Genomic DNA, 16,955 nt, shown 5'->3' with positions numbered 1-16,955 from the left:
GTTATGATCTGCAAACCACCACATTGATATAAAGCGAAGCTGTCATAAATATATTCTAAAAGTGAATGTGAGTTTAGTTACAGGGTAAACACAAACTGACAAACAAACACATCGAGGCTATGTGTCCCGAGCTGTCCAACATGAGATTGAGGTTCCTTTGTGAATAAGAATATTTGAAAGTCAGTCAAGCACTCCCACCACAAAAGCACACAATCGTGACGTGATTGCACTGACATATAAAAACTTACGGGAAATACGTTACGAGAATGTTTTAACGGTGCACCTAACTTTCAGAAGCACCACCCGCAAGCAATGTATTGCACCTCTAAGTCACTTTAAACCTAGTTTGTATTACAAACTTTCGATCTGTGTGAGACTGCCACGGGACATGACACAACCTAGGCATATATCTACAAGATAAGAGTAATTTGTTTGGGCTGTGATGGTGCGGGTCAGCAGTTAGTTTGGGTGATCTTATCAGGTGAAAGGCACACACCTGACTACCCCCAGCAACGCAACCCCCACCCTCTATTCTACTAAAATTAGTGCTGTATCAACATTTTGATCACAACTACATTTTTAACATGACCACATTATTTCTTTAAGGCGGCTCAGTCGGTCAAAACATTGGAAACTCCCTCTGGTCTCAGTGGCAGTAAATTGCATAGGTCCAACAAAGCATGAATTATTTAACAAACAAGTTGTCTGTATTTATAACACTTCCTATCACATTGCAGAGGTGTCATTATACTTATTGTAGATATAACCAATCTTGGGATGATGGGTATGAGATACAATGTATAAAAGTATGATCCAGCCCTTTAATAATCAAAACTAGAGCTGTAATGATTACTATTGATATTGTTTTATTACACCAAATAAATATTATCAATACCATTTTCTTATTTACTTGTCTTGTACAGTATGCATAAGGCTGTGCATATGCGCATGTCTTGCTTTTACAAGCGTGTTAATATAATTAAACATTCACTAAACTCCACTGTCATTCAATTGTAAAAAGAATAAGTGTTGATTATTTAAGAAAATCACGAATCGTCAGAAATATTGAAAAATCATTGCAGCTAAAAAATGTGTTACGTAATTACAACAGAGCATTAAAATCCTGGTCAGGGGTCGTATCAGCTATTCATATATTAATAGTTTTAATTTGCACTATTTAATAAACTGGCACCTAATGTACTGCAGCCCTGCGGTGTTTTATAGCTCCGCTGTTATTTGGAATTAGTTTGCGTAAATTATGTGTGGGCTACTTGTCAAATGGGTGTGGTATTCATTTCAAAAGGAAGATTTTCCCCCTTTGTGCGAGGTCGAATTTCCTCTGTTGAAGTGAACACCTGCTCTCGGGCGCTGTGGATTTCTTTAACGTCGACCTTCAAGGTCAAGTGGCTACAAGGGGTCCAGCTATCTGGATTCAAACACTAGATTTTACCTTAAACCCTTGTTAATTCACTGCTGGATGAGGTCTGCCTTGATTTGCATGTAATCGGGGTTGTTTGACTATAAATCAGCCAAGCTTGCTCAGTGTGGGTTGAGAGTAGAGAGCACAAACTCAGAAGCATAGAAGTACAGTACAACAGATTTTACTGCACTGTGCTCTGCTGCCACCGCATAGGACTGCAGACCCGAACAACCTGCGTGCAGTGCTTGGTCGTCACCCATCCAAGCACTATCTCCATATATATAAAAGGCAAAGTTGTGAATGTGTGTCTGTTCAAAATGTTTAGCGTACTTCCCGACATGCAACAAACTGTAAATTTGCCATGTAGGTACTTTCCAGACTGTACACCATGCAAAAATTATAAAAATACACTTTTTTTAGGGGGGGAGCTCAATAATGCATATATTTTTTGCACGGCAAGTGAGCTGTGACGTCAAATCTGTCACGTGACCCTTACATGTGGAAACGTACGCATTGTAGTGTAGTGGTTAGCGCGCCGCGTTACGAACCCGGCGACCCGAGTTCGATTCTCGCTCACGGCCACCACCGGTGACGATTATTTGAACGGGTCCTGGGCCTCCCCTAGGTCGACTCAGACTCAAACGAGTAACTGTTGTGGTGTGAACATCGCGACTGGGGAGACAAAGACGGCAGGGTGTGGTGAATCCAAGTCCCGGGCGAAGCCGGGTAGTACAGCTAGTCCAGTATAAACCCTGCTTAGTTTTGTGAGTTCTTACACAATTGTCTGGAAGTTAAAAGCTTGTGAAGGTCAACGTTATAAAACGTAGCTTCATCTTTCATCCATGCAAAAAGCCAAACAGAACCTTTGACGTCACAAATCAAAAGCTGCTTTCTGCGTGTAATTAAGGGTTGTCCTCCAGAGTGCAGCAGTCGAAAGAATGTACATGTGCCAACTGTTTATACAAAGAGTGCCAAAATATGCATCACCCTTCTCGCACCAATGCACTATGAATAGGCATTACGTAAGTGACTTGTCCCCTTCACGTTCCTCCACCGTGCGAGCTGGTTACTTCATGCAAGCAACCAGCGCTTAGGCAATCGCTCCAACCAAAACATTTATTTGAAGCATTTCATCATAACCTTGCTATCCCTGGGTTCTGAATGCCAACATTAAAACCTTTGCACGTTAGCACAGGAATCGTCGAAATATTTCACGACTTTGGTGGACGATTTTGCACATCACAAACATCAGTATGGTTGATCCAAATGGCCAGCTTACAGGCATTATTATTTACTGGTGTATGGCATCAGGGTGAAGCTAAAGGTGCAGCCTTGAAATGTATTGCTTAGGCCACTGCTGGAAAGGCCTCCACTAGAGGGAGCTATAGAGAGCCCTTTTAGAAGTTAGTAGTTGTCCTGTGGCTGCATCTGCATTGCTAAAAGTTAGCTGCCTGCTGCATATATTTGATTCTATGCTTTTATTACCTCAAATCGATAGGGCAGGTCAACCTGTAGGCCCCACACTCTTCCTCTTCAAAGCCCCACCTCTTTCCTATTTATGCCCCACCCCATTACTCCTGAGGCACCAACCCTTCCTGATTAGGCCCCACCTTTTCCTGATCAGGCCCCACCCCTTCCTGATTAAGCCATCCACCCCCATCTCTTCCTCTCTGCTCCGCACCTTTCCTCTTTAGGTTCCGCCCCTTCCTCCAGACACAGGGTTGGGCTAGTTAGAGGAGCGGTATGGGTTGTGGAAGGCAGGGAGAATGTCCCAGAACAGAAGTGGTGGTGGGCAGGGACAGTAGGTAGGGGTGAGGAGGCTTAACCACAATGACCACAATTCCGCTTTGGAGAAATATAATAATATAATAGATTTGGCCTACTCTTCCATGGTGGCCAGATGTCTTGGAAGAAGTGGCATACGTAACCATGCTTTATTTACCTTGCCATACCTTAAGCAACCATCTGATCGATTGTATGTGGTGTACCCATTTGTATTGCTGGATGGACAGAGGAGGGGGGGGGGGGTTGCAGAACTATTTCAACTGTTGCATTGAGAGAAAGAACCGGCGACCTCTACAATGCAAGTTCAGTTTTCTAACAATTACACCATAGCGGCATTCATAATCAGGGTATTTCATCAATGAGTGCTTGTTCAGATAGATTAACATTTTGTATGTGCGACTGTATGACATTACAGATCGTGAAAAATATAATAACACAACTTCAAATATAATTAAATTGAAAAAAAAAAATGCCACCAATAATTTCCAAGTCGAAGTGCCGTAAGAGTTACCATGTATTCAGAAACAATAATAAATAATTATCAGGCTATTTATCTTCATTGGGTAACACACAACTTGGAGAAAATACACAGGTTTAAAACATCCTTCATATAAACTATTAAGAAGAGTGGGCTTGGGCGGGAAGGCAATGCGCCCGAGAGAACACCGATCACAGAGATGGAACGATAAAATCAGCTCATGTGCAGGTGCTAAGTGGCTGTTAAATAGCAGACCTGTGAGAGAAAGTGCTAGGTTTGTGTAAGACAGATAGATCATTGATTTTTATCAGGCAAAGGCCCCTGATGTCACTTCTGGGATAATTCCACAAACTTATAACTTTTTTTGCATTTTTTATGTTTTTCCAGTTTTGCTTTCCAAAGCGTTTGGTGAATAGGAGTGGAACGACACGTTGATCTATCAATCGTTATCAATTAAGCTCACAATAAAATCATCAAATCGCGCTTGCTTTTCAATTGGTATGCATTGTATGTAGCAGGCTTCATCACCTTTGCAGACACCGCAATAGTTAACATTCACTGTAATAAAAAAGGAGAATTTCTTGAATCAGGAGCGACCCTCAATCATGACAATTTGTCCAATTGCTGAGGCGCAGTAAATTGTTCTACTCCTAATTTGGGCAATATATGAATTCAAATTATTATATCTGTAGCCTACAGGTGAATCTGGAAAGGTGGTAAAACATTACTCGCACTCTGCCCAGACGCCAATAGCAGGATTGGTATAAATTTGGTAGCGAAAATAATAAATACATTTCAAGCTCCTCGTATAACGCGTATCATCTCAATATTTTTTTTCCGATTCCACACGAAACATTAAAGGCACTGCGGTTTCTCAACTACAATCCAAATCTGGTTTCACATTGGGTATGCGCTGTGAAAGGGGAGGTGAAATTGGCCAACAACAACTGTTGTAACAGTTTCGGAAGCAATTTCCCCCTCCCCCACCTCAAAACTATGTGGCGCAAACATTTGTCACAATACATGGGGCCAGCCCCAAAGCCTTGTGACTGCAACCTTAGCCCGAAGCCCAAAATAAAATGGTTTATTTTGTTGGAGGTGAAAATTATGAATCGGTGCAAGTTTTCTGGAATACAAAGTGCACAGCAATGAAGGCTCTGGGCATACAAAAGAAACATTCGTATATTACAACATTAAAAACCCGCAAATTGCCCAAGGCTGTTATCGTTTTAATTTTAAAACATCGTTGACACATGTTGCCTAAGTTAAAGGTGGCAAATGAAAATTGGTGAAATATGCCACGTGTGGTGGGTGTAGTGATGCACTGATGCCAGAAGTCAAATCCAGCACTTTGGGGAGGTAAAACTGAATTGCAGAGGTCATCATATGCGCGACACATCTATACACGGGGGGTCATGAGGAGGCTAGTCGGTCACATACAGCACACCAAGCAGGCTGGCTGACTTATTTGTAAAACTTTTGAGCTATTATAAATTGGTTTTCTCTACGCGCTCTAGTTACAACCCACACAATGAATTATACAATCATGTATTGGGTAAAAAAATTCCTGCAGGATGACCGCCAGCTTTTTCTGAATCACCATCATCAGTATTAATCATTGGACTACTGGATGAAGGCCTCCCAAAGCCGTGGCCATCCCTCACGATTCTACGATGCAACGATCCGTCTAGCAGCACCGGCACGACAGCTGACGTCATCCCTTCATCTTCACGTTGGAGGTCCTCTCGGACAAGTTCCCTCACGTTGTTGCCACAGTCGTTAGTCTCGACCACCAGCCATCGTACCCTTGTCGTGTACGCATCCCTGCCCAAGTCCACTTACTCGATACAATGTCTCTAATTGATATCTGTTTTCTGATCCTGGATAAACGAAAAAATTTCCGTAAAAAAAAAAGATTCTGTTTGTGAATTGTGCATGCAGTACAGAGTTTTTTGGTATCATGTACAGTATCATTTTGGTTTATGATTCTCAGTGTCTGTTTGTCTGTTGAGGATGCGGCAATACTGTAATATGCAGGTCATAAATTGTAATAACCTGTGTTTTAGTGGTCTGTTTCAAAATGCAAAGCCTTGTATCAGATAACGAACACAACTCACTGTGGAAAAATATAACATCCTAAAAACGGAAAATGTGGTTTGAAAGTTGATAAAAACTATGTTGTGAACTTAATGAAAAAAAAACCTGCTAAACGGGGAAAAATACACCATTCTACACTTCCCACAAAAGTTGTATAAGTGAAAGATTTTTTTTTAATGATAGAATTCAATATCTCCCAGCTGTATGACGTAACAATCCCTCATTATCCAAACTTCTGAATCAATGTAATTTATTTAACCCAGAGGGGCCTATGCATCCTCCCTTTGAAAGGATGAATATTTTTACAATGATGTCACGCATATCTTAATCTACACAGTTTTGTTTCTGCACAATGTTGTTGCAGTCACACGCATCACTCTGTACCTCAGTTTTTCACAACAATTGTATATATTTTTTACATCATTGTCGGTTTTGTTGCCATACATGTTGTGGTTGTCAATGGCTATAGATTTTCTCATGGATCCTTTCTCCTGTTGAACCTACATGGTTTCAGTCTTTCACCATCAGACATCACAAGAAGCCACCAGAAGAAAAGACTTGATTTGAATCTTTCCCACCTGATGACGGACGCTTGTGTTGCGCCCGAAACGTCGTGATTTATTTGATTTTATACCTACGTGACTTTACCGAAAGAACCAAAGAGTAAGAAAAGACTTGCATAAGACACACAGATGAAGCCAACTGAATCACGTAAAAAAAAAACATCGCGGCCCTGGATAATGAAACCACAAAACTAGGAAGATACTTGTTATTAGAAAGTTGAAAATGTTACAAGGGTGGTAATTGTAATGATATAAAACAGATGAGGATTACGGCAGTGGTGAGGGTATAGATGGTAATTGTGAAGTTATTGTGAGGGCGATGTTATGGTGTACAAAAACATGAAACCATTTGTAAAAAAGGATGTCATAGGAGTTTTTTGTGTTATAGAAGATAGTAAATTTATCAAATTCAAGGAGAGTTAGCCCGAGGACATTACATTGGCCTCATTCTGTTTATTAAATCGGGTCTCTGGTCTTGCAAGTACACTTCAGCGCAATGAAGGCAGCGATCTTGTCGACATTATCGTCAATGAATGCACACACAACCCTCCTCCACGCTCTGGCATTCACTGCTAACCCCTGAGAATTCACGAGGCCAATTCCCCTAATCTCAACATCACGGTATATTTAAGAACATTTAACAAAAAAACCCATTCCCACTCCAATGAAACCGGCTTAACGGCACGAGGGTAAGATGTTGCATTCCGCGTTGTTGCAAATAGTCTGTGCCGCCCACATGCCGTTCAAGCAATCGGCTCATTTAAAAATCAAATTCGCAGAAAAACGCTCACAATACAAACAGCACTGCCCCGTGCCTCTTGTAAATGCTCAAGATTAGCGGCGCACAGTTGCATTTATAATGGAGGACCGAGCCAACCAAAAAGCACAGCGCAAGTCGCCCCAGAGCCTGCGTGCATGTGTACGCCTGGCTATACGCGCCACGGCTCACTGTGGTGTCTCGTAGCTATCGGGCAGGTGAGGCGGGGGCGGCTCGCAATGTTGAACGAGCTCGCAATTTATCGGCGGCGGAAGAGTTCAGGGCAAAGACGACACGCGGCTCGTGCACCCTCATTCGCGAGCCGCCGTTCCAATGTGCCGCGTTGCCCTATAAAGCTTTTTTTTCCCCAAAGCGGGGATTTCGTGGCCGCGTGTGTAAAATGAGATCTTGCTGTGGCACACATGGACGGGTGTGAAACGTTATTCTGCACTTGGGCACGCAGCGTTAGGAGAGGAGCCGACCTCCCGGCGACATTTGCACTGGCGGTGTCTGATTTAGTGGAGTGGTTTGCGGTTAGTGTCCCCCCCACCTCCCCTCAGGCTGGGTCGGCCAAGCTAATCGTGCCAGAACAGGCCAGAACTAGGCATGCGGCATCCAGCACAATGCCAAGCTGGCTGGAATTTCACAATCGCTGCCATTTATTCGCAGGAGGGCTGCACTGTATTGTTTAATTTCTGGACCCATCGGATAACATGTTAAATGGTGAAGGGGTAGTACTGATAAGATGAAAGTTTACCTAAAAAAAAGCAATGATATAATTGCACTCATTTGTTTTAAATATATAAACATAAGATGAGTCGTCAGTAAACTTCAAGGTGCTAGCAATATAATGTAGTGCAAAAGTGATTTTTTTTAAATGTTCATTTTAAAGATTCAAATGTATATTATTTAGAGTAAATAGAATAACACCAATACTCATCACTGGGTGTTGACAGGACTGACCAATACATTCCATTTAGGCAGATTTAATTTGACAGTATTTAGGTAGCACAAAATGTCGTTTACTGATGGAAACATGGTTTTTATACAACACCAACAGACCATTAATAAAAAGATAACCAATCGAGGTGCCATCACTCGACTGCCAATATAACATGAAAGCACACTACTAAATAGCATCTTAACAGTTTATGCTACCCTATGCGAGTTTACACCTGTTATAATGTCTACTTTACTCTGATGGACCTATTTCACTGACATAGCAATTTGTGTATTGTTAATATTATAATTGATGCATGTTCACATAAAGCTACCAGGAGAACTAATGGATACACATATGTTTTCCTACTCTTTCAATTATTTTAGTTTCAACCACACTCAGCTTTTTTTCTGTAACCAGGTTTCCTTGGTGTAACCAGAACCCCATCTAAAATGAGCACTTTATTAATACTGTAGTTTACATGCACGAGGATATGGAATTAATCTCACCATAAAAACATACTTTCAATATTTTAAACGGTCAAGATTCCACTGCACCATGATTATTGTGGATGACTCCTCCTAGTTATATTAGACATACCACACCAACACATGCACAGGACATTGACCATGACCAGAGATATATATATATTTTTTATGGTGACTGTCAAAAGGTCGAAAGCAGCTATGTTTACATTAAGACCCATTGGCCAAACCTAACAGCGAAATCTGACCGCAACGGAATAATTGAGTCATAAAATATGGCTGCAACATTGGCACGCAAAAGTTTGCCCGTGCAAAGCACGTCGTAGGACTTTCAGTGTCCGCATAGGAGTGGATGGGACTAGTCTAGCAGCCCCCAATGTGAGACCTGTACAATTTTCCTTTTTGTTGTTGAGAAAATTGGGCAGGCATGCGACATTATCAGGCAGCCCCCAGGATAGTCAGACTTGAGGTAAATGAGCCTCCACCAGGCCCTCCCAGACGCTGCTCACAACAGCAGGCAGGAAGATAATGTCTCCATTTAAGAGTTTGCAGGATTTATTTAAGTGCGTGCGAGTTAAATTTCATTCTGCGCTCCCTAATTAGACATAACGACACATGCAGAATGGTGTCCACGGGTCGGGCATTGCATTGGCCAAGGGAGTGCACCGATATTTTTGGCATCATTCTCCCTAAAGAACACTTCCAGGCGGTGTGTTTGCGGTGCGCCCAAAACGGCGCAAGCCTCTCCCGCGCAGCCAGCTTGCGCCTCCCCGAAATCCCACCTCCTGCTCGATTGAAGCGGACAAAAACAAAGCTTTCGCCACACGGCCAAACAGCCGAGGTGCTGTAATGTAATGAGACGGCGCCCAGCTCCGTGTAATCGATGGAGGAGATAGCAGAGCGTGAGCCTTGGGAGCGCGTGATGAAACGTGGCGGAGGCGGCTGTACAAATGCACACGTCTCCTTTTGAGAAAGGAGAAAGAAAAAAAAACCGTGCGGCCGGTCCTAAAAAACGACTCATGTTCTTTGTACAGAGGCAGAATAAAGCCGTGATACCGCTTTAGAAAAAGAACAGTCACAATAGTTTACTTGAAATTCCAACAATAAGGAAACTCAATGGTTTCTGCATTGTTAAATGCGGTTTAGCGTGCTATTTATATACAAACTAGATGATACTATCTTTTGACTGGACGCATTGTGATGCATTCAGCAGCATGATATCCAGTGGTATTAATGTACATGGTTGCATTAGTGGCTATTGAAATGCAATCCAAGTGCCATTAGATGGTCTACAAAAGCCTACAATCCACACGTAATCCCCTACTATGCTCACAAATTGTATTTCCAAGTGACTAAATGTTGTGAATGAATTCAGCACAGGTCATTGTGCAAGACAAATTCAGTGAGACAATGCATCAGTTGGTTCATATGCTGTCAGGTCATCATGCCCTACAGATAATGGTGTGATGTTTTTGCTATTGTGTCAGTGCCAGTCAGGTTTATGCCAGTGGGGTCATGTAATTTACAGGGGTCAGATCAAGAGTCATTAGTTCATCGTATTAGTTTATATGTCAGCATGTCAATCAGGTCACCATGTTTTTCATGTCAGGCCATCTCAGTTATTGTGCGAGTCAGGTCATTTTGTCAGACTGATGTTGGTCAGATCATCAAGTCATTTGTATGTCAGGCAGATCATTTTATACATTAGTATGGTTTTCATGTTTCCAGACCACTATGCCGGCTTTGTTTCGTCATAACATCATATCAGTCACTGTCAATTATGGCTGAAATCACTGTCGCAATCTGACCTTTCTTAACTATATTGCACAGGCCAAGTTCGTGTACCTTCTCATTTATCTGAGGCCCCTCTGCCACTGACGACTAAAGTTTCAACCTAAAAGCAAGAGAACGGCACATAACGGGCACCTGCTCCTCAAAGTAAACGTTAAGCCACTTGGCAGGTGGCACAGGCTAGCCAGTTAACATTTGGTTTACCGTCTCTGCAAGGACAGCACGACACAGTACCAAATCCCTCACGCGAAAGCATAACCTTTGACCCCTGTCCAGGCCAGCTTATCGTTAATTCCACAATCATATGGGGTGGACCAGTGGCACAATCGCTGGAGCACAGTCCTAACAACTGCGCTAACCACTAACACGACAAACATCAGCTGCGAGTGATATCTAAACTGGAGGTGGCATGCTCCCTTTACCAACTTGCACTCACTAACTTGGTGAAGTATGGTGAAGTATGGTGGAGTAACTCCCATGAGACTACCAGTGTGGAGGCTTTCATCTGAGTAGTATATGGACAAAGGGCTGCAAATTATTATTATAAAATTTCTGCCTCAAGGCAGAAGAAACGAGATTGAATCCAGTTTTTTTTGCTTCCATTAAGATCTCATTTGCATTTCGAGTTGGCGGCCACTCTTACCAAGCTCAAGCTGCTGGCTTTAACTTCTCATCTGGCTTCAAATTTCGAGCTTACAGATGTCTCCTTGTTAAAAAAACGGAATGCCAGAGAAAAAGAGAAACTAGCCGCCTCCTAAGGACACAAGATACGTTCCAATATACTTCATCACATTACGTTATATTAAAAAGGTGTAACTATCAGGAACTGAATTCGGCTTGCACGCAGCCATTTATGGATTAGATCCGAATTAGCTCGACAACCGGTTCGACCGCCAGTTTTGTTTTTTTTCACGCGATGTTTTTTCCCCCGCCCTAATCTCACTTGCTTAAGTAAACGTGGCCTAATTCGCTCTTGGGATTGACACGAAGAACTTAATTTAATCCTTCTTCAAGACGACATTCATTCATGTTGTGCTTAATCAGATAAAAATTTAAGGAAACAATCCACATCACAGAGGGCCCCAATCAATATAGATTATGCACATTACATGCCTATTGTTATTGTATTACTATGAGCTAAGAATGTTTGTTTGTGTGTAACGCACATGACGTCACTCCACATGCCGCACCCCCCCCTCATTAATATTCATGAGCGGATTGATTTTCACACTCATGCAGGTCGAGCGGAAATAAATTCGTTTTTTCCCAAATTAACTTTAAGTTTCACGTTTCTTTATTGAAAGTGAATCTAATAAATAATTATACGTAGCAACAAAGTGGATTTGGTGTCTTTATTTATTTCTTTAGCACTTGAGATAAAAGGTAAGTCTAATTTATGCTTCTACATTATGGTAAAATAGACAATTCTCAGCGATTTTCCAGATATTGTATCGAATTCCAATTTATTTCAACCCCAGCGACCGAAAGCAGAAGAAAATAAAGTATCAGAGCAGTGAATTTGAACAAATTGAAGTTCAGTTATATACAGTGCTACAGTGACATGAAATGAGGTGTTTTATGACAGTTTTGTGCAAGAATCCCTGCCATTAATATAATGCTACAGCAAACTGCAGTGAAGTGTTTTGCGACTTCGTTTTGTGCCAGATTCACTGCCACTAATACAGTGCTACAGTGAAATGTTTGATGACATACTTTTGTGCAAGATTCACTGCCATTAAATTTACACAAGATACAATTATACTCTGCTCAATGTTTTTGTAAATATTACAGCTTCCGTCCTAGGACAGGCAAACACGCTCGTAAGCTGGTATTGTTATATTGTCTCGTATTTATAGTCTTCAGGGGCTCTCACCTGTCAAATAAATGACTGAATGGAGAAGTAATCAACAGACAGAGGCCTTGGCTTTATTTGACACTTATCAGAGTCTCTCAGCCTCGATCCATCTGGTTCATCTCCACAACCAATACCAAGTCCGACATTCTCATTTATACGATGTGACTGGTTCTATTAAAACGGAGATAGCCACGAGCTATCTCAAGCTCTTTTTTAAGACAGAGCCAAAGTCTTGGTACCAGGGCTGACACCAATCGTGACATCACAAGTCGATGGGGTGCAGTCCTAATGCAACCACAAATTCTACTCAATCGCTGAACGTTATTTTTTCTAAACATGGGGACCAAGTATATCAATATATAAAGCTCTGTGAAACTGAATCAGCAAATACCACCCTTGCATTTCTGTTTTGTGTTCGAATTGTTATCAAAGGTCGTTTATGCCTTAATGCTGCTTGACCACCATCTACCCACAATCCACCAGGGCTGACACCAATCGTGACATCACAAGTCGATGGGGTGCAGTCCTAATGCGACCACAAATTCTACTCAATCGCTGAACGTTATGTTTTCTAAACATGGGGATCAAGTATATCAATATATAAAGCTCTGTGAAACTGAATCAGCAAATACCACCCTCGCATTTCTGTTTTGTGTTCGAATTGTTATCAAAGGTCGTTTATGCCTTAATGCTGCTTGACCACCATCTACCCACAATCCACCAAGCTTAGTGACATTGCATTATTTCTGGAACGACAAATAGGCCACACTGGGTAGACAAAATTAATGGTAGCGTGCACAGAAAGGATGTGGCATAGATAATGAAAACAAAGGCCAGTCAAGTTGCAGTACATCTCAGCCCCAGCACAAATTTAATCCACTTCGAATTAAGAGTGTCGAGCTATTGTCTGGATTCCCCAGGCAGCCAACTCTGGAGTTCTGTGCTAAATAACTTGGCCCTTGGGCTTGCATCCTGTGGGTTCATAAGGCCACCAAGTACTGGTTTATTTAAGCCTTCATCCCCAGGTCTCGGAGGCTGGTTTCTATATAATCATTGTGCTCAACTGGTCCCTGCGAGTTTTCAGGCTTTAGTCGAACACAACATTAATCGTAGATTTTGAGTGTGCGTGCTCACAAGTACCATTGCCTCCTTTCCACTAAAGCTCTGGGCCTAAGCTCCTCCGAGTCCCCATTTTTTAATTCCGTCGGTATGAATCTTCAGGGCCTTGAAGCCTAAGTCAATCAAAATAAACGAATTGGAAATGGCCAGGCCGCGTCAAAAGCAGAAATGACGTGAGATGGACAACATTTTGACTTAAAGCTTTCGTGACTGCAGGAATGCATATTCTTGGGTCTTTCGGTAGTCACGTTACTTTACCGAAAGACCCAAGAATATGGACAATAACTGCAGAGTGGATACCGAGAGAAGGATAGACCGTGGAAGAGATGCTGAGACTAAATAAAAGGAAGGAATGTCAGAAAATGGGGGAGGCCTTTGGCCAGCAGCGGAAAGTTACAGGTTGACAACAGTGACCTTTGCGTCACCAGTGAACTCGATTTATTATGTAGCCTCTAAGCCCCTAAAACATACCAGATCCAACACTCGGGGTTCCTTTTGAGTCTACTTGGGCCCTTCAGACGCGATAATCGTCTGATATCTGCCCCTTATGATTCCTCAGACTCTGTGGGATTGGTCCTTCTCGTCTCCCGGTTGCGTCCAGTTGAATAAACACCCTGAAGGAAACGCTTTCCACTGCTTTACAGTGATTTGAACGGAAAACGTAAGGGCTTTATGCAAGCCTATCAATGGGTCCGTTTAGAAGCCAGGCCTCAAGGCATGTGGAACCGAGATAGAGGCTTCACAATTAAGTAATAAAACACTCACCCAAGTGTGTACTTTTAAGCAGGTATACCAGTTAAAGGGATAGGATGCGCGATAATTAAAACAAAGGTTGATGACATTCGATGTTACCGACCGCCGGGTCTGTCTTCGGAGGGCGCCGGCCTCCGTAATTAAAGTGGCGGGTGACCGCGACGCTTAAAAGCGAGACGTAGCTGCTGCTGCTGTGGCCTTTGCCGTTTGCTCGTCGATGAAGACGAACGAGAAGAGGGGAGAGGAGGCACCAAGTCGCAGCAACAACAAAAAAAACACAACAAATAAAAGCACCATTGTTCGTCAAACGCCGTGGGGTTGTATTTAAGAACGCGACAGAGAGCGGCGGATCGCGCCCTGCGCGTTACGATTCGGACGCAAACGCGGGCCTACGCACCGGGCCTCAAAACCAAAGCTTCAGAGACACACACACACAAGCCCGCCTTCCACTCTTGCCTTCGTCAAAACGCCGGCGCACACGAACGCGCTTTAAATAACATTCTTAACGAAGTGTATCGGCGACAGATGATGTTAAGTTAAGAGACGGAGATTTTGAGGCGCGCGCGCGAGAGAGAAGGGAGAGAGCCAGGGTCAGGCCTGGACACGGGCTCACCCTAGGCGGTAGCTTCCTTCTGCTGAGTGGAGTTTTTTTTTTTCCGCGCGTTCCCTTTTAAAATGAATCCTAATTCTTCCTCCTTCTCTTCCTCCTCCTCCTCCTCGCTGTGGTGGCGATGATGTTGTTGTGGTTGTTGTGCCACCGCCGCCGCCGCCGGGGCTGCTGTGCCTCGGTGTTGTGCTGTGTTTTGTTTAATACATCAGAAGGGAGGCTATGCTTGGTTTTTTTTCGCGTGTGAGACGCGCGCGGGTGGCGACCAAGGAAAAAAAACAACAGCGGCACGAGGGGGAGGGGGGGGCGGTGGCGGAGGGGCGCGGGGGAGGGGCGGGGCGACGGGGGAAAGAGGGGTGGGGGAGGGGCGCGGGTGGGGGGGGGTCCTTGGAGGAGGAGGGGCGAGGGGGAGGGGTGAAGAGTGGGAGAGGCCCGTAGGGGGAGGGGCGGAGGGGCCTGAGAGGCCCAGGGAGGTGGGGGCAAGGGACGGGGGGGGGGCAAAGGGAAGGTTTAGGGAGGGGTGAGGGGAGAGGGGAGGGACACGGGGGCGGGGGGAAGGGCTCCAGAAGGTGGGGGGGGGAAAGGGGACCGGCTATCGGGGGTGGGAGTGGGAGTCGTCGGACAACGCAGAGCAATAAGTGGGTGGGGCTAAGGGGAGGGGAGGAGCCTGGGGGTGCAGGGAAGGGCGTGGATGGGAGGAGCCAGGGAGATGAGGGGATGGGGGGGGATGACAGAGCGTTGTGAAGGGGATGGATGGAAGGAGCGGGGGAGGGTAAGGGGACGGGACAGGGTAGAGGGAGTGGGACTTGGGAGGAGCCAAGGGAGAGGAGGGGCCGGGCAGGGGAGGGGAGGAGGCGGAGGAGGGAGGGAACGAAAGGGGAGGGAGGGAGAGTGACGTGTGGGAACACAGGGGGAGGGGGGAGAGGGGGACCTCGGGGGTGAGACGGCGCTCGGACGAGTGGGGGAGGGGTACTGTGGACGGATAGGTGGGCAGGGGAGTGCTTAGAGGAGTGGTGTTGAAGGTAGGTGGGCAGGGGAGTGTTTAGAGGAGTGGGGTTGAGGGTAGGTGGGCAGGGGAGTGCTTAGAGGAGTGGGGTTGAGGGTAGGTGGGCAGGGGAGTGCTTAGAGGAGTGGTGTTGAGGGTGGGTGGGCAGGGGAGTGCTTAGAGGAGTGGGGTTGAGGGTAGGTGGGCAGGGGAGTGTTTAGAGGAGTGGGGTTGAGGGTAGGTGGGCAGGGGAGTGCTTAGAGGAGTGGGGTTGAGGGTAGGTGGGCAGGGGAGTGCTTAGAGGAGTGGTGTTGAGGGTAGGTGGGCAGGGGAGTGCTTAGAGGAGTGGTGTTGAGGGTGGGTGGGCATGGGAGTGCTTAGAGGAGTATCCATGAAGCCATCCAGATATACAAACATAGACACAACTTCAACCGAGAGGATGGTTTTAAATTAAGCAACCACTGGAAAGATGTCATAAACCAAGTAAAAACTTCAGCTATCTTACAAGCGCACAGCCTTTTTTTTAACCATGTTTTCATTGCCCCCGTGCAGTGAACCACTGCTTCCCCCGAACCCTCAACATAACAAAAGACGGATTAACTTAGCCCCGTCGTCGTTCCCTGCTTGGCCTGTATATAAGGCCTGTATATAAGGCCTGTATATAAGCTCGAGGCACTCAGAGCTCACCACTTGATGCAGCTATCTTGCTGTGACTGTTCCACCTGAAGACGGAAGCTTGTGTTGCCTCCGAAACGTCGTGATTTGATTTAGTTGTTTTCTTTTATTTTGCTTTTGTTTTATCTACGTGACTTTACCGAAAAAACCAAAGAGTATGAATCCTTGCAGTCACGAAAGCTTCAAATCTAGAATAGAGGAGTGGTGTTGAGGGTAGGTGGGCAGGGGAGTGTTTAGAGGAGTGGTGTTGAGGGTGGGTGGGCAGGGGAGTGCTTAGAGGAGTGGTGTTGAGGGTAGGTGGGCAGGGGAGTGTTTAGAGGAGTGGTGTTGAGGGTGGGTGGGCAGGGGAGTGTTTAGAGGAGTGGTGTTGAGGGTGGGTGGGCAGGGGAGTGCTTAGAGGAGTGGGGTTGAGGGTGGGTGGGCAGGGGAGTGCTTAGAGGAGTGGGGTTGAGGTGGGTGGGCAGGGGAGTGCTTAGAGGAGTGGTGTTGAGGGTACGTGGGCAGGGGAGTGCTTAGAGGAGTGGTGTTGAGGGTGGGTGGGCAGGGGAGTGTTTAGAGGAGTGGTGTTGAGGGTGGGCAGGGGAGTGCTTAGAGGAGTGGTGTTGAGGGTGGGTGGGCAGGGGAGTGTTTAGAGGAGTGGTGTTG

At 44.9% G+C, this 16,955-nt stretch overlaps 1 protein-coding gene across 14 annotated transcripts in view; it reads right to left on the bottom strand.

The window, feature by feature from the left end:
- The window catches only part of LOC116948619 (histone-lysine N-methyltransferase 2C-like), a 151,952-nt gene extending 136,992 nt beyond the window's left edge, over positions 1 to 14,960 (bottom strand). For all 14 annotated transcript variants that reach the window (XM_032965457.2, XM_032965467.2, XM_032965460.2 and 11 more), the window contains exon 1: positions 14,657 to 14,960. The gene's annotated coding sequence lies outside the window, so the exon portion shown is untranslated. The remainder of the gene's footprint in view (positions 1 to 14,656) is intronic.
- Between the last annotated feature and the right edge of the window lie 1,995 nt (positions 14,961 to 16,955).

This window comes from Petromyzon marinus, chromosome 34 (genome assembly GCF_048934315.1).
Source record: "Petromyzon marinus isolate PM22_M1 ecotype Great Lakes invasive population chromosome 34, UKy_Petmar_22M1.pri1.0, whole genome shotgun sequence".
Taxonomy (NCBI): Eukaryota; Metazoa; Chordata; class Hyperoartia; order Petromyzontiformes; family Petromyzontidae; genus Petromyzon; species Petromyzon marinus.
This window is presented reverse-complemented; position numbering and strand designations above follow the sequence as displayed.